The following is a 26,025-nucleotide window of genomic DNA, read 5'->3' on the forward strand; positions in this document are numbered from 1 at the left end:
TTAAAATATGGATTAATATTAATATTCCGATCACTTTTCTTAAGCTGTAGCAAACGACTTTGGGCTACCCTGTGCCATGTGGGTACTGCTCTGTGCTGAGGATGCTCATATCAGCTTGTCTAGATGAGCCCTGTGGGAGTGACACTGTGCAGACCACTAGACTCCTTCAGAAGGTACCGTTTCCCTGGCCATGCCAGGTTTGGATACCCATTTCCATTTCCCCCCTCCAGGCACACAGAAAAGTGAGGATATTGGTAATTCACTAAGGAAGCTGTCACTTGTAGCTGTCCCTTGAAATTTCTAGCTTAAATCCTATAAATGAATGCACACAAGACCAGACTTTGAGCTTATACATGAGTTCTGGTTGTGGAAGGGCATGAAAAATTAACCTACTAACAAATGATACATCTTAGCTGAAAAAACAGAATCAAGCAAAGAATTGCAACTATGGAAGAGTTTTGTAAATCAGGAAGAATGGAAACTTTTGGAAGAAAAAGGATAATCTGGCAATTAATTCATATATTTAGGTGTGCACTTGGTCCAGGCTGTTACCTGAGCAGAAAGAAACAGAGGCCAGATTTTTATTAATTTGTTTTGGGGTTATTTTGCTTAATATTTTCTGGACTTTGAGATGATGCCTGTTAGTAGTTATTCAACCTGTGAACACTGTTGCCTGGATCACTCTGTTGTGGGATGCGTTTTTTTGTTTGTTTTGGTTTTTTGCTGAAATGCTGCATGCCTCTAAAAAACAAAGCTTCAGTACTTAGAACTGAGCTTTCAAAACTGAAGATAAGATTATAGGCACTTCTTTGACTGCTTAGGCTTACCAGCACCAAATAGTTTGTTTGTTGCAAATTACTTGCTCAGTTGTCATAAATAACCTTCATGATGTCTTTCAATGCAAATATGACTGAGGCAGATGGTGACATCACCAAGAAACTTCTCTCTGAAAGGTTAATCTGCTTCTTAACTAGGAAACCTCATTAGCCAAGAGCTGTCATTCTAACTCCAAAGCTTGCACCTGTAGGCGGGGAAGTTGCCAAATTGCACATAGACTTGTAAACATTAATCACCTTTCAGCCAAATACCTTCTTTCCAATAAGTTCTTGCATTTCTCTCTCTTCTATCTGTTACTAAGCACTGGTATTTTAATATTTGCTCTTCGCGACCTAATTTATTGGCTACCTAATATAACTTCAATACATTTAGACTGAAGCTTAATCTGGGTTCTGAAATTTGATCTACCTGTGCAAATGGTTATTTTTCCCCAGCTAAACTGAGACATGCGTGTACACACACATACATGCTATTCCGTTGAGGGACTCGCAAATTAAACTGTAATGGTGTAGAAAGATATCAGTGACCTTTACTGTGATCTGTTTTAGCTGAGCCACTTCAGTACCATAGACTATTCCATAATACATTTGGGCTGGGTCATAATTGCATTGATGCTTATGTCAAAACCCCAGATACATATTTTGCAAGAATTTGGATCTGAATCTTGTTTATTTGCTTTCCCTAGCTCAGGCTTTAATACTCTGAACAATAATTCTGTAACAGTTTCACCTTTCTCCTTTAATGTTTACACTGTTCAAAAGATAGTACCCTCACCGCTGTTTCTTTTATTACAAGAGGCATGTTTACAGGTAGTGTCAAGATGATAGAAAAGCTAAGGACTAGTCATAGATACCAGGTGGGTGGATGGGCAGCCAGCCAGCCTAATCAAGCTGAGATCATAGGCACAAGATACTGCCCTCCTCCAGTGTTTTCTCACCATGCTACCCCTCGCAAAGAACTTCTCAAAATACACAGCATTATAGCACTGGGCTCTGAACTGCCAGTGTCCAGCTTTAACTGGGTTTGATTATCATGTTAAAACAGCTATAAACTTTCCTTCTAGGGGTGAAATACCTGCACTTGAATTGGCTGATGAAGTGCTACAGCATATGTATTTACTTATTTATGCATTATATATATATATATTTAAAAATAAAGGTAATTCTCCTAATCTGTCCTAGTTTTAGGCTTTAATTTCAGTTGGATATGCAATAGTTATGCACTATGGGGTTGCCTGCTGTAGACTAGGAACATTTTTTTTTTTCTTGGTACACTATGCTCAGGTTCAAGGCACGGAAGCTTTTCCAGCATCTTTTTACACTCTGCCTGACTGAGATCTCTGTGTTAGCCCATTATTTTTGTCACCATCAACCTAATATGTATTTGAAATATCTGTGCTTTAGAAAGTCTATACAATATTAATGAGATACTTTGGTTTTCTTTAGCTATAGAAACTTTAGCATCGAATCAGTCCAGCTCTGCAGTAGATTATTTTTTTAAATGTGAGCTTAAAAGGCAACTAGAGTATCAGTGGCAGACAATTAATTCCTGTCTGTACTTTAGAAATCCACCCTAAAAATCCTCCAGTTTCAAATGTACTTTTCTTAATTTAAATCAATTTTAGATGGCCAACCTAAACTCTCCATGAGAAAAGTTCCCTGATCAGACTGTGACTTTCATAGAATAGTTATTGCACTTTTAATGCTGCTGCTGAAAAGACTCTTGATACTGCTTAAATTAGTACATTTGCTTACAATGGTTGTATGTTTCAAGATGAGCTGGCCCTCTAAGCAGTACTGTGCTTAGCCCTACCAATACTTTCCAGGTAAGAGGCTGGGCTACAGCTTTATTTGATGGTCTGTTAAGGTAAGAACAGCAAAGGCCAGGACTGCTTGTGAGGGAAGCAGAGGACAAATAAAGATTGGAAGGTTTGTTTGGGTTTTATTTTCCTTCCCTTCTTAAGAGAAAATTGGGAGACCTGATGAGACAGCAAAGGGTTGAGAGGACTTAAAGACAGTGCATAAGGTTAAAGTTCTCTTTTCCAGGAAGAGCGGGGGCTTCTGCCAGCAGCCACCCTTCTTCCTAGCAGACACTGGGAGATTCCACCTTTCACCTAAATGCTATTTTCAGTTACTAATTGAAATTCATGGAAAGGAAGACCAGAAGAAACTACCTGCCGTGGTGGTCTGATGGGAGAAATTTGAAGAGCAGGCAGTCAGATACTGGTGTCCTAAGAAATTTCAGTTTGGAAAAAGGTTGTAGGGAGTGTTTTCTTTCAAACAACGCATGAAGGAGATAAACAGAAACATACTTGACGGTAGTAGGAGGGTTGTTTATGAAGGCTGGTAGACAGTTTGCGTGACTATTATGGCACAATGTAGGCAAATAAACTTCTGGATTGATGAAGCAGCAACTAAACACTTTATTAGATGAATAATGTAAATTTGTTGATTTGGTACAAAATTAAAAAAAAAGGGGGGGGAGGTGGGAAGGGGTTTGGTGTGGAACATGGGGGTGGGGTGTCCTTTTTCTGTCTCTTTACCACACCTGATTGAATCAAGCTCCTTTGTCTCTTGGCCTCATTTTTCTGCTTATGAAACCTCTTAGAAAACCTTGCCCTGGACTCCAGCTTCCAAGCTGCATCAAAAGAAACATGATTTATTTATTAGCAGAACAAGGTAGACCTCATTGGATTGTGGTAGAATAGTGAATATTTTACCTTCCTAAACATTGCCATTTTTTCAAGCTTAAGGAGTGTTTGTCCATGTGTGATACAATGTAATAACTGCTGCTTTTGTGTATGTTTGGGGTTGGATTTTTAAATTGTTTGTTTGGTTTTATTTACCTTGATCTTGATCCAATGTCCATGCCAAGGGAAAGCTATTATTCCTTCTGTGGCTTTTTCCACCCCCGCTACTCCTTTCAAAACACTCATTTAAAATAAAGAATTTCCCCCACTGGGTCATCAAGAGAGAGTTATTCAGGAATAAGTGTCTCAAATAACATATTATTTTGGCTATATGCCTTGTGTTTTCTTTTGATTAGATCATAAATTTTGACATGCGTAAAATCTCTCATAAAGTTTCGTCACTACTTGGAAAAGTTATGGCAAAAGTGTATCTACTCACCAGCACGAGCATTGAAGTCAGAAGTTCTCATGGGACCGAATTGGTTTCGAAGAGGAGTAACAGGTTCACCCTAAAAGATTTTTAAGAATAGTGGGCTGATTGTTTAACTACCAACACCTGAAGGAAACAGCTTTTCCACTCCTTCCCATTCCTCAGATATTAATTTCTTCTTTGATGGTGTGTAATATTTAAATTTCACAGTGTTTTCTTAGGGCTTAGGTGGAGACGTGATCCTCACACATTGCGCACTCACTGGAATTTTCTTTGTAATTTATCTTTTTCTTATTGCTATTTATGAAAATCTTGAAAAACACACTTTGGATTGTTTCAACTTCTCTCATCACTCAGAATGGTGACTACCAACCCTCATTTATGGAGCTGTCAAGTTGTAAATAACGCAGACTTATTGCAAACTAAGTTTTTGTTGCTGCAGCAAACATAAATAGTTTGGGCTGGTTATAGGGAATTGGTGATGATGCACAAATATCTGCACTTTCAGCTCAAATGTTCAGTTTGCTTTACTTCTGTGTGTCACAGTGAATAGAAAGCTGAGTCTAAATAACTGTGAATGGATAAAGTCAAGCAGAAAGACACAAATACCACCATTTATAGAGCAGCAGAGCATGACAGCAAGGGTTACCTACAGACAGCATGTGCTAAAAGCTTTGTTAAGCCAGTAAGAACTTCAGTAGGCAGACAACAGTAGTTTCCTCATAACCTTAAATACTGGGTGAAGGCAGTATTTACTTTCATTAGAGTTGTTACAGACCACCAGCGCGGGGATGTTATCTTGTAGTCATGATGCAGTGCCATGGGGAGCATTCAAGGGTTTCTTAGGCTGCTAGGAAAATAAGCATTAACAATCTTTAATGCCTCTGATTCATGGAAGTACTTTGAATTTTAATACAATTGCTATAAAGAGACCTTGGAGAGGAGAGTTTGCCTCATACCAACAATTTCTCAGTTTTATTGTCCATTAAAATGATTTTATGCCCTGAAACCTCTGAGTTCGTAACAGGAGAATTCAACTTTTCTTTTCTCTGCATGTGTGTGCATGTTGTGATCCATGTCTTCCCTATCCTTGTCCCTCAGAAAAATTTTCACAGTTACTACTGAACCTGGTAGAAGTTAACTGTCAGTAAAAATGATGCGGAGTTAAGAAAGTCACTGAACTGTGGTGTTAGATGCCTCGTTTCTGAGTAGATGTTTCCAAAACATAGCTTAAAATATTGTTGCACCTTGGAGTCTGAATGCCACTGTAGGCATACTTTTCCCCCCCATCCTACAAAAACATATGCCAAAAGATGAAACATAATACACAGTATTGAGTAGACTTGGTGATGCTGGGGAAAAAAAAAGGGGGGATAGGTATAAGCAGATAGTCAGTTTGACGTCTCTGAGTTTACAGATGACCTTTGTCAGAAACATGAACCACAATAATGTGTGTGGGTTTTCTAATTTGAAGAGGTAAGGTAATTTGAGCGGTTGCCCAGACAAGAAACTATTCCATGATGCTGATCATGTATCTTGACATCAAGACAGACGATTGAAGGAGTTAGGCTTGAACCAATGATCAAACTCAGACATGTCCAGAAGGGAATTAAGTACACACTACCCAGCAGTGTGATGCAGTGAGAGAAATGGGCAAAGCTGCTCTGTGAGCTTTGTACTGGTTCAGTAATGCTTATGAGTATGATGAACAGAATTGTCTGAAATGTGCTAGCCCCAAATTGAAGTGGGCCTAATTTGCTGGGAGAAGGCAGTAACTGTCACAGATCTACTACTCTAAGACCAAAAATGAATTGGTATTTGAGGTGCTATAGGCACAATATCCTTAGTTTGCATACACAATTTATCATCTCTCTTGAGTTCTTCTGGGCTCTGCTAGTGAGCTACTGTTGCCTTGGTTTTCTCACAAGCTGAAGAATTTGACTCCTTCATGGACAGAAGAGTGCATAATTTGTGCAAAATGTGTTTTACAATATCCCTACCTTCTTTGTCTGCAATACTGACTTGGTAATAAATCAGTGCATTAAGTTGAGTTGTCCCTTAGCCAGCATGTCTTCCTCTTAACACAAGTAAAGAACCTCCCAAGGCAAAGATGGCACTTCTGAGTTCTTGCTAAATGATATGGCGGGTCTGATGGGACCAAGTGAGATAAGCTACTCTGAACCTAAACAGGGTTTTCTGCCTCCTTATTTCTAGCTGCACCCAAATTCTGTCTGAAGTAATGTGCTTAAAAGCGTTTGACTTGCATCCCAGTAAGCCCCTGTAAAGCCTGAAAGAATAAAATGCTGTGTGTGTGTGTAACAGTACACATCACACGTTATAGTTTAATAATAATGTGGGAGGAGTTAGCATGAATTTTCTGCATCATGGAACCATCTCTGCCTTTTTCTTCTTTTTACCTTTATATATATATATTTTTATATTTTTTATATATATAAAAATATAATTAGGTGCATGAATTGTTTTGGGTTTGTTTTCCCTCCTTCCTTTCATTTCTTGCTTAGAAAACTGAGGTACCTGGGATTACAGCAGCAGGTACAAGCTAGCAGTTAATTTGTATTCTGCCAGGGCCCAGAAGAAATATAAACTTGTAATTCATAATTAGCTATGAGACACTTAGAAAACTATACTCGAGTTGACAGAGTCATTTTCCATTTTATTCTTCTCAGTGCTTCTACTTTAAATTCCTCTTTGGGCTCTGCTACAGACTGTGCTGTGGATCTCATACTAGTTTTTGTGAGGAACCATTCAGCATTTTAAGGCCCTTAGGGTGTGATCCGATAAACCCCTGCTCTTCTCTTAGTAGTAGGATTTGCAAAAAGCTGTCCTCAGGAGCTGGTTAAGCAAACACCTCTTCCTCTGCATTTCAGTGGCCTAGGCATATACATACAGTTTGGTGTTAGTTTTCAGCAGAGTTTCAATAAATTCTTAGCAGCACAAGTACACACTCCAACGTATTACCCAATTGTGGTCTTTCTATCAGTATGCCTGTGTTTATAACAGCTGCGCTTTTTTTTGCCTTTTTTTTTTTTTAACTGATCGATGGTACAATTCCAGACACGCTTGTAGTTGTACACATCTAAAAATTTTGTAACCCTATGTCCTAATCTTTTTGTAATGCTAGGAATAGTATAGTGATAAATGTAATTAGATCCATATGGTATATAGGCAAGGCTTGATATTTTTTTTAAGTAGGTTTTTAAGTTTTTCTTCAAAATCATATTCTGCTGCATCCATTTTGATTTATCACTTTACACAACCAATTACACCAGCCTAGATTATCTGCTAGGTGATCTCTGTTTTTCTCACGTCCAGGGTTCTTGCACTGGGTATCCATGGAAAAACAAGAAACGATCGTCTGCTCAGATAACTCTCTTCTAATTGCAACTTGAAAAAGGGATTGTTGGGTATCATGGTTTGGGCCGGGTTGGCCAATGACAAGACAACAGATGCTCTCCCCCACCTCTCACTCCAAGGAGAGGAAGAAGAGAGATAAAGAGAGTTATGAGTTTAGAAAAAAAATAAACTAATGAAATATTAATAATAAAATAAAAAAAGGAAATAATGAGATAGATAAAATATATATAAATATATACAAAACCAGATCAAGCTCCCAGGGGAAATATCACCGGCAGGCACTGGGGAAGCTCCAGACTGGACTCAGTGACAAATGGGAACTGGAAAACACTGACTGGGATCAAAGAGGCAGATGAGCCTAGGAGGTCCTCCTCAGACATCAGTCATCAAAGAAAGAGATCTACTGGAAGAGAAGAAGAACCACCTACCCTTTGCTCCCTCAGCTGTTACACTGAGCGTGGCAGATGGGATGGAACACCCGATCGGTCAGTTGGGGTCCCCTGACCTGCCCACTCCTCCCCACAGGTGCAGCCCCTCCATGGGGTAAACAGCCCAGTCAGGGACCCTGGCTGCCACAGCAACAAGGGTGAGCAAGAGCCTCTCACTGAACAGAAAGTTGGCTCTGCTCCACCCCAAACCAGGACATTGGGTGACTTATTTTGTTTTTCAGTGAACCAGGAAGCTTAACACCATGCTTTGCAGTTTGCAGCATGCTTTCTATTGTACGTGCCAGATGGGTCCAGTAGGGACCACCCCAGGTGCCTGTAGGGAGCTTTGGTGAAGCTAACAAACTTGGTGATGTGGAGATATCCAACATGTGTTGAGACTGAAGCTGTCCCAATGCACAGGCCAACTTAAGCAGGAAATAATATAATGAACTCCTATCTTCTATGTTTATTTATCCTTGTGGATTTTTCTTCCAGAATTTTCTCTTTGTTTTTGGTATTCAAGCACTTAAGCATTTGCGTTGCATTTTTCAGAAAGCACTCTGAGTCATGTTCTGTGAATGCTGCTGTGTAAATCATGTATTTCAGTTGATTAACAGTTTAAAGCCTTCTTTCCTTAGAGCAGCTGCTAAAATTAGCAACACCACAAAAAGACTCTTACAGTCTGTAAGCTATGATAATGTCTTTGAAATAAAACATTAAGTTATTCACTTGGAGTTTAAGTTTACGCAAGCTATTCTGGTTTTTTTTTCCGGGGTGGGTTCTCAAGCAGATTAGATTGTGTTGGTCCATAATTAATGAATGTATGGTGCTTTGAGACCTATCGATGAAATATAGCAGTAACAACTTCTCACTATTACATTTGCTCACAATTAGGAAATCCAGCATCTTACAATCAGTCTGGATGATTTCATTAACTATAATCTTCATGTGGAACGTTATGAACAAGAGCACCAATCTGAGTGCTTTCAGAGTTCCTGCTATAGAGATGATTAAGGAAAGCGCGTCTGTTTTGTAATGACATTTAAAATGCATTTTTACTTAGTTATTTTGCAGGAATCAAAATGAAACACTTCCATCTTCAAAAATTATGCAAGACTCTTCTCCAATCTGCTGTTTCTCTTGTTCTTTCCTCATTCCTGTTCTCATGATTGAATATATTAAAAGTGAACTTAATAGCAAAAAAACTCTAAAATGCCAATCTTTCTGAAACTGGACAAGATTTGAAAGTGTTTAAAAAAAACAGTAAAATTGCATCCCAGTTGGTAGTAAGAAGAGAGAATGATCTGTTTTTTACAATGCAATTCTAATTTTTTCTCTGCAGCAGTTCTTGGTCATGTTTCAGCTTCAGAGAATTTTTTCTTTTCAGTAAGGTCTAACATTTTCTAGCATGTTTAGTCCTGCATCGGTAGGAGGAAATTCCTGTTTCTCTAGAACACAATTCAACTTTTTCAAACACTTACCAGTCCTTCTTTGAGTTCAAACTTTCAGTGTGCAAGCAGGACTCTTCAGTCCTGGTTAAGAAAGTAACAATACTGAGGAATTAACTGTGCATACCTTCAGCTGGATGTTCTTTTGGTCCCTCTTTCTGAGCCCAGAACAGAATTAAAACAGCCATTTTTACCTTCCGACTACGTCTGCAGGCTAAATCCTGTCAGCCTGATTCTTTTGTTGATTCACAGTAATGGGCCCAGAATGAAAAAGAGAAGGACAGCACAGTGGGGAAACGCACTTTTATGATGAACTCACCTGAAAACTAAGGTAATACTTCCCTGGTGGCAATCCATATATTGTGTATGAGGGCGTGTGAGGTGGGGGACCTGTGGCTGTCCATGCTTTGGCTTTAAACGGGCTATTTGTCAGTGGGTGTTGGGTTGAGCCTTGATGCCTAAAGGATTGCACACCTGAATAGTGGTCTATTCAAAGTACAAAATTATATTCCTACCATTTTCAAAAGTAACTATCTGCATCTTTAAGTCGATAAATACTTTTTAAAAAGTTATAAGCTTCTTTATTTCTTAAATGATTTTGATTTCTCTACCGTAATAGTCTTTCTTCCGTGCTGACATAAAAGGGTTAGTGCCATAGCAACGGTTTCCATTGTGTACTATAATGACCAGAAGCCAAACCTGCGAAGTGTTGCCCTATCAGCCGGTCTTTAGCCTGCCATGTCTTTCTCCGTTGCAATTCAGCAAGCCATGCTTGTCATCGTACATAACTGTTGTCTCAGAGATTTGTGCTGTGCAAACCACTGTTTATGCCTGTTTAGCACACTCCTACCTTTTGCCACACAGTCCTTAAGGACATGCCAGTAGAAGCGCGCAGCTGTTTTGTGCAGTTTAGTATTGATAACTATAGGTTCTTCCCTAAGACTAACAATCTTCTTTTCTTTTTAAACTGGAGACTTGAACTAGCAACCTGGATTTCTTCTGCTCTTTTTTCCCCCTCTACCCATTGTGGGATTTACTGAATGATTGCATCGGGTAGGTAGAGTGTGGCCTTTTCTCCCAGAGCATCTGTGACATCCATAGTAAAATGTTGATTTAGAAATTTTGTAATTTCACTCCTTTACACTGACTACTCCATAGACTGGAGATACCTGGCCAACTTCTTCACAGGTGTGGGTGAGCTTTAGGGAGCCTTAGGGATTTACACAAATGTATACTATGTATGTGTGTAGTATGTAGTTTGCATTAGGATGGTAGTTGTCCCTTAACTCTCCGGTACTCTAAAATGTCGTTAGTAAGTGCCATTCAGGCTTCTCCATCAATGTAAAGCTGAAAGACAAAGCGTATTTGTTTTTGATAAGAATTGCCAAATACACCTTTTCAGTCACATTGGTTGTTGGTCTCTTGTTTCCTTGTCAGAGTACACTTTCCTAGAATATGTCTACGAGAGCAGTCCCTGAAGCAAAGATCCAGCTAGCCCCGCACACAACTTTGACAGCGGTCAGAAGCCGATTCTCAGGAGGAGGTATGGAAGAATAGGGGAGGCATATAATGCTACTTCTTTCAAAGACTCTCTCAGCTTCCAGATAGCCTGGGACTCTGCCACAAAGTTGTTTTTTTAGTGAAGATGTCTTTTTAATTACTCCAAATTGATTAAATTCCATGAACTTGTTCAATGGGTTCAAAGGCCAGCTTTTAGCACCTACAATATCACACATCAAGAAGTTTCAGTTAATACATATGATCTGAAGAATTAGGTTTTGTTTGTCTCGAGCCTGCCACCTGTTAGCTTTGGTTAATGCTTCTGCTCCTGGGGACACTTGGTGATCATTCATGCTTTCTCTTCATGTCCATCTCAGTTAGAAGAGCTCTGTGGCAGTCTTCTCCTGCCTTCCTTCTGCCCATGTCCCTGCAGTGACCTCCAAGATTGAGAGCTTGAGCTTCAGAAAAATAGTAATCACTTCACACTCTGTCACAATTCTTTTTTATCAGGCAGTATGTTCATCGTAAATGGTGTAGCTGTTTAAGAAAGCTAATTAGGAAAGGTGATTAGATTCCCCTAATCCATAACCACCTTCTTAAATTTTCACATCATCCTCTCTATGTTTGTTATCTAATGTTGTTCTGACACACGTTGAGTGATGATCACTGTACAAAACAAGTCTCTCTCCTTCACTCTTCATGTTTCAAAAACTTTATTCATATGTATCCCAACATTTTTTTGCGTAGTCTTACTCTTTTGACTGTGTTGGTAATGAAGCTGCATCCTGGTATTTGATCAGAGTGACTGGTGTCTGCTCGGTTGTCACTGAGAATGCATCAGAAAAAAGAGATTCCATAAGAAAAACATCAGGCTAGGGGGGGATCGGGTGCTGAATCCTTGTCCCTTTATAGATGAGCTTTATCTCCCGAACAGGAGCTGTAGGATAGCTCCTTCATTAGTGGGCAGCGGCATCCACAATCATTGCATTAGGGAAGTGATAGAACACATTTCTGGCTGTCCCCTTTGGTTTCTGGTCCTGTTGTCTCCTAGAGTTTGAGCGTACAGGGGAACTCCACTGGTAATGAATTCTTTGTTCCTATTCAAATGCTCTCTTTCTAGAGAGAGCTCCTGTTCCTTTACAAGCCAGGTATTTTCTTACTTTTAAGAGAAATAAGAGCGGGGGGAAGGAGGGGGTGTAGGAGGAGGGGGAAGAGGGTGGGGAGAGAGAAAGAGAGTCACTGTATCATATTGCCTAACATGGGCTGAATAATTTAGTAACTGTAGATACTGCATTTATTTTTCCAGTTTTCTTTGTGACTTTATTCTGTTGCTTTTAACTTTCCTCACTAATATTTTTCTAATATTCACCTTCCATTTTTGCTAGGATAATTTACTTTTTCCTCCTCCCATCCCATTTTCCTGGTGAATTCTGATACTCATAAGCTAAAATTGCATTCTGTATGGGTGTCGTAAGCCTCTCTAGTTGTTGTGAATTTAAGCAAACCATGTTCAAAATATATTTCAGTAATCCTTGGATCATTCAGGTGGAAGGGACCTCACAAGGTAATCTAGTCCAACATCACGCTCAAAATGGGGTCAGAATACGCCGCCTTCACTTCATTAGAGAATTTGCATTGGTGAAGCACAGATGGACGAGTCTTTAGGCACCATACTTTGAGATCATGCATTAGCCAGTTTGTACAGGATGAAATTAAGTTGTAAATTTTGCTGGCGTGGTATAAATTGGTCACTGTTGGCATCTTGGCCATGATCATAAATTTGTGCTGACAACTCTCTCTGCAGTCAGCATGTTGATCTTGTGGGAGCAGCAATTAACATATTTGCAGGGCACGTTCATTATCGTCCTCCTAACTTCCCTCTTCTTTTTCTCTTAATCTTTATTAAAAAAGAACAGGATGTGATATTTTCCTAGGAACATTTTCACCTCACACTTTCCTTACTGGAAAGTGAGGTGGAAGCTTTGAACACAACCATATTGTTGTCAGGCACAGAAGGACAACTCCTAAGCAAGCTGCACACATCTCCTCGCCCAAAGGAGTTACTTCTATCTGCCTAACATTCTGAGAGAAAGTCATAAGGGAGAAGAAAAACAATTTTATACACAATGTGTGACATCCACCTCAGGCCAAAGGCCTTGTTAACATGATCCTGAGGATGGGATGGTATAGCATTAAATGGAGACATGTTTTACAGTTACTTAAGTCCCTTTGCTTGTATCTTGGCTAGCTTAGGGCATATATACACTGTGAATCCAAGCAGTGAGTGCTAAAAGTCTAACTACAAGCATGACTGCAGCAAGCTTCTTCCCTGTGCTTCAGATCACTTTCATTTATATTGCAGTGTAGCCTCTGATACAGCTCTCTCCAAGGGCTGCGGGTACGCTGCTAGGAGCAGAGAGCTGCTGCACTGCTAGTAGGTTGTGTGTCAAGAAGAGGATCTTACTAGAATTGTGTTAAAAACTTTATAGGTTTGGGGGAGGGAAAGGAGAATAGAAAAAGGTTTGGGACTATGAAGCAGCTTCTTTACAAACCACTTCTGTTTTTTTGACAGAGTTGCTTTGCAATGCCACTTTCTGTCTCCAAACTCCCTTCAGCATGGAATGTGGAAACTGTAAGTTGGAAAGACAGGTTTCATATGGCTTTACACTCTTCAGTTGGCTGGATCTTCGCTGTATGGTCAGCAGTAACTTTCTTCCTGAGATAGTAAGATGAAAGGCAAGAGAAGCTCTTGCTCTGCTATCTTTATTTTAAAACATGGAGAAATACCCTCAGCACCAGAATACTATTTCTTCCTTTCCTCATTTGGTATTTCCCATTTTGAATTATAAGGCTCTGTGCAACCCAGTGTCACTTTGAAATTGGCCCAGATTGTGCAGTGCGTTTGGACCAGATCACCTCCAATGGTTCCTTTCAACCTGAATTATTCTAAAAACAAACGAACAAAAAACCGGAAAAAAAACCCACTCCAAACCCCTAGTCTTAATCCTCTTTAGTAGTGGAAAGTAGATACTTTCTTATTGTTCTTTTTGCTTTATGGTACTGCAAAAAATTCATGCTTAGCCTCGAATTTTGGATACCCAGAGTTTTTCCAAGGACTAAGTGTCACAAGATGTGAATCTAGAAAAGAATCTAAGTCCAGAGCTTAGCGTCTCTTGAAGTCTGGCATTGTTGTGTTATATCTTGTCGAGGACAAGATTCTAGGGAAAGCATATTGTTTTTTGAAATGTATGATAGCCATTGATTCTATCTCCTCAAGCAATTCCCATACTGTGCAAAGGGTCAGGCAAGCAAACAGGCAACTTGGATTACAAGTCTGCTATGTTTTCTTCTTCCTGACCCTTTTTGTGAACCAACATGCATGTCAGAGGAAGAAGTAAACCTGTGGCTCTATCTTGGAGTGTGTGGGACCTGAATTACGAGCAGACTTTTGAGCACATTTCTCTAGAATGTACTATTAGTTGTTCTGACAGATGGAGAGTAGCTGGAGGGATGTTCCGGTGGATATGATTATATTTTACGGGCCATCATGAAGACAAAGGAAATATGGGGGAAATATGGGGGAAAGCTTATTATTTATTCAGTACATTATAGCATCCTAGAGAACTTAAAGCTTACATTAGTACTTGAAGAAACAACAAAGCAGATAGGTGGGGACTGAAACAGAATGACAGCGAATCACTGAGATAATATTATGCAAGTTAGAAAGGCGGGTGCGAAGTGCATGTAATAAAATAAACCTGTCTTGGTTGACTCACTCTTTTATTGGCTACTAGGAAGAAGTGGGACTTTATGGGTGTTCAAAATCATGCTGAGCAGTATTTGAATCCAGTCCTCCAAACACCTCCAGGGTATCAGCTGGCTAACACTTCCCAGATTACCTCAGCCTGCCTCTACATTGGCATCTTCTCTGAAATGAGTAATGCCGATTTGGAATCAACAGCAACAACAAAGGAACAGTGTTAAAAATTAAGATTATTCTCAGCCAGATTGCAGTTTGAAGCAACTGAAAAGGAAAGTGTTCATCAGGCTTTCCAATGTCTACCATTACTACCAGCTTGACCACTGTGTCTTCTGCCTTGCTTCTCAACAGGAAAAGTGGTCACTATGTACCCTAAGTGTGTACATTTTATGGCATTCTTAGAAAGCGTGGTTTGTCTTCCTTACTTTTATTTCCTGCAGGAGTTAAGGAGGAAAACGTTTCTGGCATCAATATTTCCCATAAACAGATTTTTTCTTTTTGTTAGATCTTGGTTTCAAAACATCTACATCACATGCTTTTGCATCTAATACTGGGTGAAGGAATCACGTGTCTTGAAGGATGTAAATTTGAAAAGTGTATCGTCGTATTGAAAGCAAGGTATTTCCAGCCATGGGCTGTGCTGTATAAGCAGCACAGTGTACTTCTGGTGTCTGCTGTTTTTGCTTTGAGATCAGTTTTATTTGTAGGTGTCTAAGTAGAAAATACTTTCACAAGTACACATCTGGGGTAACTAGCAGAAGAAAAGAGAGGAATGGGGAGAAGCAGAATTTTAGTGTGTCTCTAATCCCGTACATTACTTGCCTATAATACTCCATTTCTAGGACTTAGCGCTCTCATTTTAGAGGGCAAACATGAGAATGCCACTGTGCAAGAACAGTGGTACTTAGTATCCACTTTGTACAAATGTGGCTGACTGTGTTAGATGAAGACAAATATAGCCAGAGCCTCTGCATGTGCAGGTCTTTTACTTCCTACCCTACCAAAGAAAATCTGACCTGAGGAGTAGATAGACCAGTGAGTGCTTTGTGTTTCTAATTCTTTACTTTCTTTTCCTGTAACATATATGTTTTCTTCTGAAAGTTTACCTGAACTTCTCTTCTGCTTGTGATCCTTATGCTGACGGTTGATGACGGAACTGTGTAAAATATTGCCGAAAATTTTTAATATATGGTACATCATCTATCATCTAGGGTTTATATGTTCTAAAGTCATTGCTGTTCTTTATTTAAACATAATATGAAATCATAGCTTCTTGAGAGCTATGAAATACTACCCACACCTTTTTCAATATCAAGGATGTAGTGTGAGTCACTGTTTCATTTAATTCAGCCAGTGACAGCTGTGTTCATGCAGCCTTAATGCAGGCAGAGTAATGTTACACAGTCCTTGAACAAAACGCATTGTGGGAAGCGTCACAGGAAACCTCTGTCTGTGTAGAGTGACTGGGCAGCCGTCTTGGACGGCTTTGTTTGGGGAGTGGAAGAAAAGCATCAGTTAAGAGAGGGATTTTTCAGCTTTGTTATGAAGCTGGTTGAGATGGTTGAGTAACCGGAGACTAGAGTCTGAAAAGGAATTACAAAAATGAAGTTGTAGGGTGATGCTCTGTTTAAACCCACTTTGCCTTGAAATTGCTTTCATTGCACAACCCTTTGCCAGAGCCACCTGTCTTTCCTTTTAGTAATTGCTACTGGACGAGAGTGGTTCTGTGGAGACACATTACAAAGACATCTAGGAGGTGATGGTAGGCAGGGACTACTTTCTGTTCCTTTGCATTTAGGGCAGTCAGTGTTCCTCATAAGCAGGTAGTGCTTGGGCATGACAGTTGTTCGGGCTCAGTCTCCTCCTGCAGCAAATAAAATGCTTAAAAGCATTAACTTCAGCTTCACAGAACTTCAGTTGTCATGTCTGAGGCTTTGGGCCTGAGACTGGTGATGGCTGTGGAGGAAGAGACCAAGTGTATGTTTATACATGGGACCCTGAGGCACCTGCAGGTGTACCCAAAATGTGCAGCAAGGGGGAAATGTGAGGGCACAAGTGTACATGTAACCTCAGCAGACAAAAGGATGATGTTTTTGCTGCTTTCTATTAAGGAAATTAGGAGATTCTATGGGTTGTTAAGAGGGACAGACAAGACCATGGTTTCTCAGTCTCTGAACTTTGCCTGATTCTTTTTCTCCCATCTGAGACATCCTCACTGACTTGGTAGAATGACTGTGGCATTCAAACAGCTGTCACGAGCCAAAATCTCTAGATCTCTGGATAAATTCCACATTGACTTAGAGTGGCCACTGGGGTGGCCATGGACACAGAAGGTCTCACCTCCCTGCTAAAGGAAATATTGAGTTCTCAGGTAACATCCCAAACAGGGCACTAGTGGCTCAAGATAGGTGAGAAATCTTTTGATAATGGATAAAATCCTCTGCAATATGTATGTGCTATTTATAGCCAAGACTTTTTAAACCCCACAAATTGACATGTTTGGCTGCCTTGAAGATGATTCTGCTGAAAACACAGATTGTGTGATACAAAGATTTGCCTCATCGAATTTATGAATATCAAGTGTAGGAAAATCTGCTTTGCTCAGAATTTGTAATAATTCAGCATATGTTATTTTGTCACAGACTTTAATTTGAAAAGAGGAAATTGCTCTTAAACTGTTAGCACAGAGGGCCCATATATATGGATATCTGTTTGAGAAAGAATTTATCTTCTTGTATGAGTTTTTTGGCTACCTCTAGGTTTATCTCTTTGGGTTGCCTGTTTCTATTACAGAGAATTCAGACAGGATATAACTCTATTATAGCTGAACTGTATTGTACCTTTCTGTGGACTTTTCTTTGGTGAATGAAATGGCTGAAGTTAAGCTTGTTTCATTTTATTCCCTTTTTAAGGGAAGCTGAGTGCTGGCTACTCTTATACTGAGTAAGAGTTCTCCTATGGGTTTTAAGGCTGGGTGGACAATCAACATTAAAAAATATTCCAGACTAACTTTCCTGACTATCCCAACACAGGCTAACTCTAATGTCTGAAATTTTTTTCCCCATCTAGGAAGTTGTGCCATTTGTTTGCATCATTTTTGCTGACTGAATCCATAGCTGCTAGTTATGAACCTCATAGTTCAGCTGGCTGAGCTTTCCATGTAATTGCTTTCTAGTCTCTTTAAAGTCTAAGCTAAGAACTACTAATTACATTCTTCATTCTAACTAGGCTAACTGACTGAAGACGGTATATGTGCAAAGGCCTATGGTACAAATGTTTCAAAGTAAGCATGTTCACAGCTGAACTGTATTGATGGTATGCATTACACAACATGCATAGCATTGTATATATAGACTCTCACAAAAGCTGCGCACCGACCAGGCCTGGATTCACTGTCTTCTGTTCTTTTCAGCATTTTCTGCAGAGCTTTTATATAAATCTTTCCTCCTCTTTTCTCACCCCCAAATAATTCAGAATTTTTTCCACTCCACAAATATTCCTTTCCACCTCCACTTTCCTCCCCTCCCCAACTCCCAGTGCTGTGGATGGAGCTGAAATTATCTTTGCTATTTTTATTTGATAACTTGAGTCTGCAGTACATAGCACCTTATTTGACAAAACATCGCGTTTGTGCACAAGCATCCAGAGTGATACCAGCAGAGATCTGAAAATAGTGTGTGCTTGCTAACATTTCTATTAATTGTTAAAATCTCTTCCCATTACTCTTTCCCACCACCCATGGTATTTGTTAAGAAAAAATCCTCTGAAGTCTGAAATTCGGAAGTAATCCCTTAATAATTTTACTGCTGGCTTCTTGTGCCAGTTTTAAATGGAGGACAAAGAAAAAATAGAAAAGATCACTCTATTGCAGGTCAAGGTAGCAGCCTCTCTAACTTTAGACCTTAGTCACTTACTTTATTTTCCTCTCCCTAGTTAGATTTAGAAAGCTCTGAGTTCTGGCTCCTATGCACTTTGATGGCTCCTTTTTATTGTGCAGCTTTGCAATTCAGAAGGTCTTGTATCCCCTGCTCCTTGCAGCTTTAACTTTGGTACTGCTGAATTAAACCAGCAACCCAGGAAGAGGTTGCATGGATGCCATCGCTGTTCCATCCCTGGCTTAGGGGAGAGGAGTAAGAGAGGGAAGTTCTGGAAAGTGGTTTCAAATCTCAAGGCCAGCCCTGGCTCCCGGAGGAGTCAGAGCTGCTTCTAGGCTGTATTAATTCATGCTGTAGAGACATAGTCCCAATTGATCTTGGTGCTGCCATAGATGTGAGGAATTCCTCATAGAATCATAGAATGTGTTGGGTTGGAAGGGACCTTTAAAGGTCATTCGGTCCAACCCCCCTGCAGTAAGCAGGGACATCTTCAACTAGATCAGGTTGCTCAGAGCCTCATCCAGCCTGGCCTTGAATGTCTCCAGGGATGGGGCCTCCACCACCTCTCTGGGCAACCTGTTCCAGTGTCTCACCGCCCTCATTGTAAAGAACTTCTTCCTAATGTCTAATCTAACCCTACCCTGCTCTTGTTTAAAACCATTGCCCCTTGTCCTATCGCTACAATCGTCCTCTGCACCCTTAAGCCTGATGCAGGCCCCAGTGGGAAGAGCAGAGGGAGGCTCTGACACGGCTTCCCTGTACTTCTAGAGTTTTCCCCTGCAGCTGTTTCTATAATGCTCGCAGAACTCTTCCAAAACTGTATCCTACCTCAGCTCCATGCTTCGAACTCAGGATGAAAACTGGAAAATATTTTGCAGTTTGATTGGAGGATAAGAAATTAAGAACTAGGGTCCAACTGACCCTGTTTTACTTAGGGGCTTGTTTACAGAACCTGAGTCATTTGCAATGGCCTTAATGGTAACACTTTTTTCAATTTTGAGACTACTCTGTATCCAGTCGATCAATTCAGGGCGAAAAGAAATGAAAGTAAAAACGCAATAAGCATATTTTTTTAAAAAAAGTATCTAAATAAGAATGCCACAGCATCCTAAGTTTTGTGCTAGGCATTCCAGCAATCCATTTCCTGACTCTTTGTGACAAAACTCAGCCCTAATAAAGTACTGCCATGCAATTAGAGTCATTTCATGAAGATTAAAGTGTTCTGCCCTCTGAGAAACACTGCATTTATCTCATTAAGGATTCTTGCCACTTTACAATTAATAAAAGGCAAAAGCGTCACCTCTGTTACAGATGGAAAATAACTTGAGAGGAACCTACGCAGTCATGTTGCCAGTCAAAGGCTCCCCTGCGTCTGGAGGGGTGTTGGTAGCACTGAGCTGCCAGCACCTGCACTGGATGCAAGGAATTATGTGACTGTGGCTTCTACTGGAGAATTTTTAAATGTTTTGGCAGGACTGAAATGGTAGCAACTGTAATCACAAGAGGCTGGTTTTCCATATCAAGAGTTTTAACTCAGGAATGTGTTTTGTCACCATTTTATTAGAGTACTTCCTGTCTCCTTTTCACAGTGTTTTTACTTCCTTTGTGATGAAAGGCATTTTTAAAGAAATGTGCAATATGATAATTAAAAAGCTCTGATAGCATAAAGTGGTGAGCATGGACTTTGATACTACATCCCTCCACTGAGCAAACTGCTAATACTTATCTACTTCTTCCTTTGCCATTGTAACCCAAAGCAGGTCTGTGCTGATGGTGATTTCACCCAGGTTTACAGTGCACTTGGGTACTACATTGCAATAAGGGACTGGACCTGATCTCTGCTTCTGACTCTGCAGATACTTGGAGCAAGTCACTAAATCTTGTCTTCAGCTTGTTTGTTTATCAAAGGAAGTAAATCAAACCAAATGTAGTTCAGAGTGGTGAAGGACCCTCACTTTTGATTTGGTAACACCTGTTGCAAAGCATGAGCTTGTTCATAGAAGATGCAGGAAGATGCTTCCTCTGCTTATAATACACTGTGGTACAATGTGCGATATGCAGTAACCACTGGGAAGTAAAGAGAAAAATAAGGTCTAGGATTGAAAAGATTCTTGTTAATAGTGATAATTTGATTCTTTGAACCTACACATTGAACGATGGTCAGTCAAGTGTTTGAATATTTGTCCATCTTTACTGGGAGAAAGGATTAAGAGCATATAGATGGATAAAATTTGTTGATTTTGGTATGATTTCAAGAACGTATCCATAGTTTCCTCCTTGTTCCATTTGATCCAGTGAGCTGGGGCTTTGTTTGTTTGTTGCTAAAACATGAATTAGACCACAGAGACAATTTCTTGAAGTTTTCAAAATGCAAATGGATATTGCAAACAGGGCAATGCTGTCCTTAAACATCCTGGTAGACATAGGGCCTCTTTCTGGAGATGAGATGTGAAATGTTGCATGAAACTTTGTGTGTATGTGAGCTGGGGGAAAATTATCATCCATCTTCCGTGAGGAAATTGGAGGTGTTTTAACAGGCTTTCGTTGCGATGATTGCAACAATAAAAACAAAAGAATCCCCAATAAATTGGTGATTTGCTGTGGTTCTTAGTCCTGATCTATTTCTTTTCATGAATCCAAGGAATTTTGCAGAAAGAGGCCGGAATATCCCCTGTGGAAGACATTAATTAGGATAATGAATGACATGACAAATACTTGAAACATAAAATGCTTATGTCTACTTTCATTCACTGTCTGCTAATTCAAATTGCATCCTGTCTTTAGATCATTTCCTGCTGGTACTTAATGTATACAAACAATTAGCACTTTGCAATGCCTTTTAGGCCTTTTGGTTACATACTGAGTTAATTGCTAGTTTGTTTTGATGGCCACCATGCTGCTTTCTTTACATGAAGAAACATGGTTATTTTTAAGTCAGAAGTGGGACCCTTCAAGGAAACTTGTCCAATATTTTTTTACCATATGTATAGTTAGAACATGCTGCAGCCTTTAATTTTGAAGCTGTGGCAATGCTTATTCTCAAGTATTAATACAGCAGAAAAGCCATGGCTGATAACCAAGTTGGTCCTTGCATGGCGCCAAAGGAGTACAAGACCAGCTTTCTGGAAACTTTCAAAGGCATATATTACCTTGGATATTTCTCTGGGCTGAGCCACTCTGAAATCTCTTTCCCTCAGTTACATTCCAGGTGTAAGAGAGGTGGTTCTTTCTCTTGTATCTCATCTTCTCTGGCCTTTCTGCTTGTTTGGATCCTTCTCACAGGACACTGCTGCTCCAGCAACCTTCATGAGAAAAATCTTACTGTAGCTGTGGTGAAAGCATTAAGTCTTTCACTGTTGCTATACTTGTCTATGAAGATGAATGTCAGTAACAGATCTTCCCTTTAGTTGCTCCTATGCTCCCCTTAACTAACAGGAGTAATACAGATAATGAGTAAAGGATTTGGCCAGTTTTGCTTCCAAATTGGTTCCCCATAGAGGCAGAAATTTTTAAAAGTTCCTATTCATGGGTTCATCATTTCAGTGCATTCTTACAGCAGCTTTAAGGAGACTTTCCAGCTCATAAGAAATAGAGTTTTATCATTTTAGAGTTAATTTTTACCTCTTTCTTTTTTTTTTTCTTATCCACTTTTGCTAATTACTGGAAATACTTATTTTAAAGAAAACGTATGCTTCTGTGTTTCACTGTGTCTTGTGCTTGATCCCTTAATGATGCTGTAATAACGTTGTAGCATTATTGTAGATAGCAACAAGCATTTAGAAAGAACAGCTTTTATGTCTTGCTTCTGTACTTGGTGATTTTTCACTGTTCTGCTAGTATTTTCGTCACTCTGTATCCAGAGAAGCAGAAGTCTGGGTTAGTTGAAGTAGCACTGTACCAAAGCATCAATGTCTGAGAACTTGCCCATGGGCACATCTTAAACAAAAATTGTTTTCAAGTGTCCACAGGAAGGTTTTCAAAAGAATAAAACAATATTTTTAGATTCATTCAGTATCTACCATGACGAGCTGTTCTAAAAGCTTGACATTTTTTTCTGGCAATTAAATGAATGCTAAACCTTTGAAGAAATTAATCCTCAATTACGTCTGCTAAAATCTTTCAGATTTAGATGATCAATTTAGTAAAGTATGATAAATAGTTAAATCTTCAGTTCAATATTGAAGTGAGAACTGGAAATCTCTAACTGAGGGAAGACACATGGCTGTCCTTTTTTCACAAACAGCATCTCCAAAAGGTGTAAACATATTAGTGTGAGAGTAAGCCAAAAGAGTTAACAGGAAGTTGCTGCCAATAGTCACCTATTTAGTATAATCTCACACTTCTCTGTAACTGTTACTGCGGCAGGAATACTTATTTTGCTTTCTCTTTTACCTTTTTTTTCATTATAGAGGATGCTGCTGTATAGATTTCAAGTGCTTTAAGTACCGTGTAAAAGAGGTTGCTGTAGTTGGTGGTACTTTAAGTGTAGGAAGAGATTTCATGATTAAAGGATAATACTTATAATTCATGTGGCTAGGTAGGACCTCAAGGTACGGTTTAGGCTCACCTTTTACTATATGCTGTATAAACAGCTAGAAATATCTTTTCCCCAGAGTTTAGGATAGGAGTGCAAGATAGATGAAGACAAGTGAAGATGCAAAGAAATGCCTGGATAATAATGAATGGGTTTAGCACATCTATGGCCTAATGTTCATGTTTAGTTGTGAATGTGTAGGAGACAGAAGAGGAATGGGCATTAATTTGTGCCTTTTTGTGAGAGTGAGAGTTTTAGGGAAGTCAGTGGAGGTGGATAAGAATGTAATACTGCTGTTATTAATGGGTTGCTCTTTCCAACCTCCAGATGTAGAATAGGGGGAAGGCACACAGTAAGATTATTTTAATATTTACCAGGGGAGCGGTGAAGGCTAGCAATAAGGGATGAGAAGTTACATCCCTCCTTGCTTTGTATGAAATTGGAGATGAAGGGTTGGGCAGGCGTAAGTTGGGAAGAAGCTGACTGAAAACAAGAGGAATAAGTTTTCCAGTTGTTACAAGACCAAACCATAAAGTATGCAGTATCACAAGGATACAAGGACAAGGTGACATGATAAAATAAATAGGATAGAAAAAATGTCTTTCTTTTGATATTCTCACTAGGAGCACATTAAGACTGTTCTTCTCTGGGCAAGAGATATGGCTATTTGAATTGCATACTTAACTGTTCGTGATTTTTGAAGCTTTGTTCTGGCAGCAGGAGTTTAATTTCCTAATAGCTTGTTTCTCCAGGTATGCTTAATTTGAGGTAGAATAAAGGTGTAGTTGTACCCTATAATAAAATTTTGTTCTCAACTTAATTTGTTAGTTTCTAAAAACAGACTGTGGTGCTTACACACAAAAATTTGAGTTCAGCCTGCTTATAAAATTTTGTTTTCAATTTAATTCATTAGTTTCTAAAAACAGACTGTCTTGCTTCACATAAAAATTTCTGTTCAGCCTGCTTATAAAAATGGCATGGAAACTAGGTAGATGCTAGGTCATCTTGATAATGTCTTATATCTCACTAGACTTAGAACTTTAACAAATTTTCATTAGCATGCAAAATTTCATTAATATTCCGTATTTCCACAGAAAGCATAATGACTGACTTCCAATATACAGATACACATTCAGAGCTCGTTTGCTGTAATTCCTCCAGTGCCTATAATATGTTTACCTGCAAGAATAAACTGCAGTTTTGAAGAATAGCACTTAACTGTGAGCAGTGAGATTTTGAAAGACAATTAAGTAGTTACATGAAGCACTACGTGTAACCCTAGGGAACAAGAGTATCTTGGGACTAGGTTTGGGGAATGTATCAGCTACATTAGGACAATTACCTTAAAAAGTGACTATTTGGAGTGTTCTTGTTGACTGTTATGGCTTATTCTAGATCGATGAAATGAGCCTGAAATATTTTTGGTCTTCTATTATTGTACACCATTATTTAACCTCTGCAGTCTGACTTGTATTTCAGTCTGACAGCTTAAGTATCTGATGTATAATAGATGTTTAAATCTATAGACATGTTTAAATATTAAAACTAGTCTCCAGAAACATTTTTTGCCCTTTTCTTTATTTCTTTAGTTTCTCCCCATGGCCCCCCCCCCTTTTTATTTTTAACTGTTTGAGCCAGTTTCTCTGGCATGACCCAAATCTCCTCTGTCAACAAATATGAAAGCAACAGAGGAATTGTTGACAGCTCTGTGATTCTCTACTTGGCTGGAGACTGACCTTGCCACAGAATAGGCCAACTTCAAGACTTCTCTGAAATTGTTTGTTCAAAATTCATATTGAAAACATTTGATGGGGATGGATACTGTCTTCCTGCCACACCCATCTGTTTATATTCAACGTATTCCAAGTCTAGACGTACAGTAAATCAATCCCAAAAGACCTATACAATCAAACCAGCAAACTTTGTGAGTACCAGGATGACTCTTCTGGCAGTGCCTTGTTTAGTCACTTCTTTATGAATACTTCATTCTTTTTTTGTTGTTGGGTTTTTTCCTTTCAGCATTTCTGGCCACATTTCTTTTTTTTTTTTTTCAGTTTAAACTCTAATCTACATTTTAAATGACTAGCCACAATTGCTGTGTTTGGGTCATGCCTTGGTTTAGTTATTAAGAGAAAACATATTTCTTAATAATTTATTAAATAATATTAATTAAAGTGTATCTTCTTGCACATGCTAGAATACATGCCCTTAACCCTTTTCCATTAAATATATCAGTTTCTGATAGTTTTTTAAGTCACTTAGTCATTGAGAGACCACAACTTGGTGACAAGCATTGCATCCTGTTCTTTTCTGTATTGAGGCCATTGGAAGGGGTAGTCCCATGGCTAAAGGCATAGTCTAGAAATCAGACACAAACTCCACTTTCCATAAACTTTCTTTGAGATTTTGGACAAGTCATCTGATGTCTTCTCACCATTATCTCACCTCCAGGTTAAAAAAAAAAATTAGAAAAAAAAATAGTGAGGGATTTAATTGCCTGTTGCTTTCATTTATCTGAAGTGCAATTTTGATGCATGGGTATTTATAAAAGAGCAAGATTTCTGATGACTTGGGTGACTAGCTGGAGTCTGTTGAGGGCAGTTGGTTTTGGAGAAGCTGAATGATCAAGCTTTGTATGAAGTGGTGCAGATTAAGCTTGTAAAATGGCTCATTTCTGAATTTATTTTCCTCAAGATGCATTGAGGTAGTTCTGTGGAGGCTATTAAAGAGTAATTGCAAAGTATCGTTATTTACGTCCTTAGGCTGGCTTTCTACAGACTATTTGTATTACATCCATGTTTACGTCTGGCTTATATTACCTTTAATAAAAGGACACAGGTCTTCAGGATGTAGAAATGGAAACCCATATATTATGCTTAATATACATATTTTAGAGTGATTATGTTATACAATGAAATTGCATAGCATAGAAGACTGCATGCAGGCAAATGATTTCTCAAGAGTATTGTTGCAAAACAGCATTGGTTTAATGTGGGGTATAGAGGAGATATGATACCATATACTAGAAACTCTCTGTTCGCTGTTTTACTTACAGTCCCCTAGTAATTCTAGCTTTGGGATCCTGTCCCCTAAATGCCCTATCTTAATTAGATTGTACTTTTGGTAATTAGTTTTCCTAATGCAATATA

This window comes from Chroicocephalus ridibundus, chromosome 2 (assembly GCF_963924245.1).
Source record: "Chroicocephalus ridibundus chromosome 2, bChrRid1.1, whole genome shotgun sequence".
Taxonomy (NCBI): domain Eukaryota; kingdom Metazoa; phylum Chordata; class Aves; order Charadriiformes; family Laridae; genus Chroicocephalus; species Chroicocephalus ridibundus.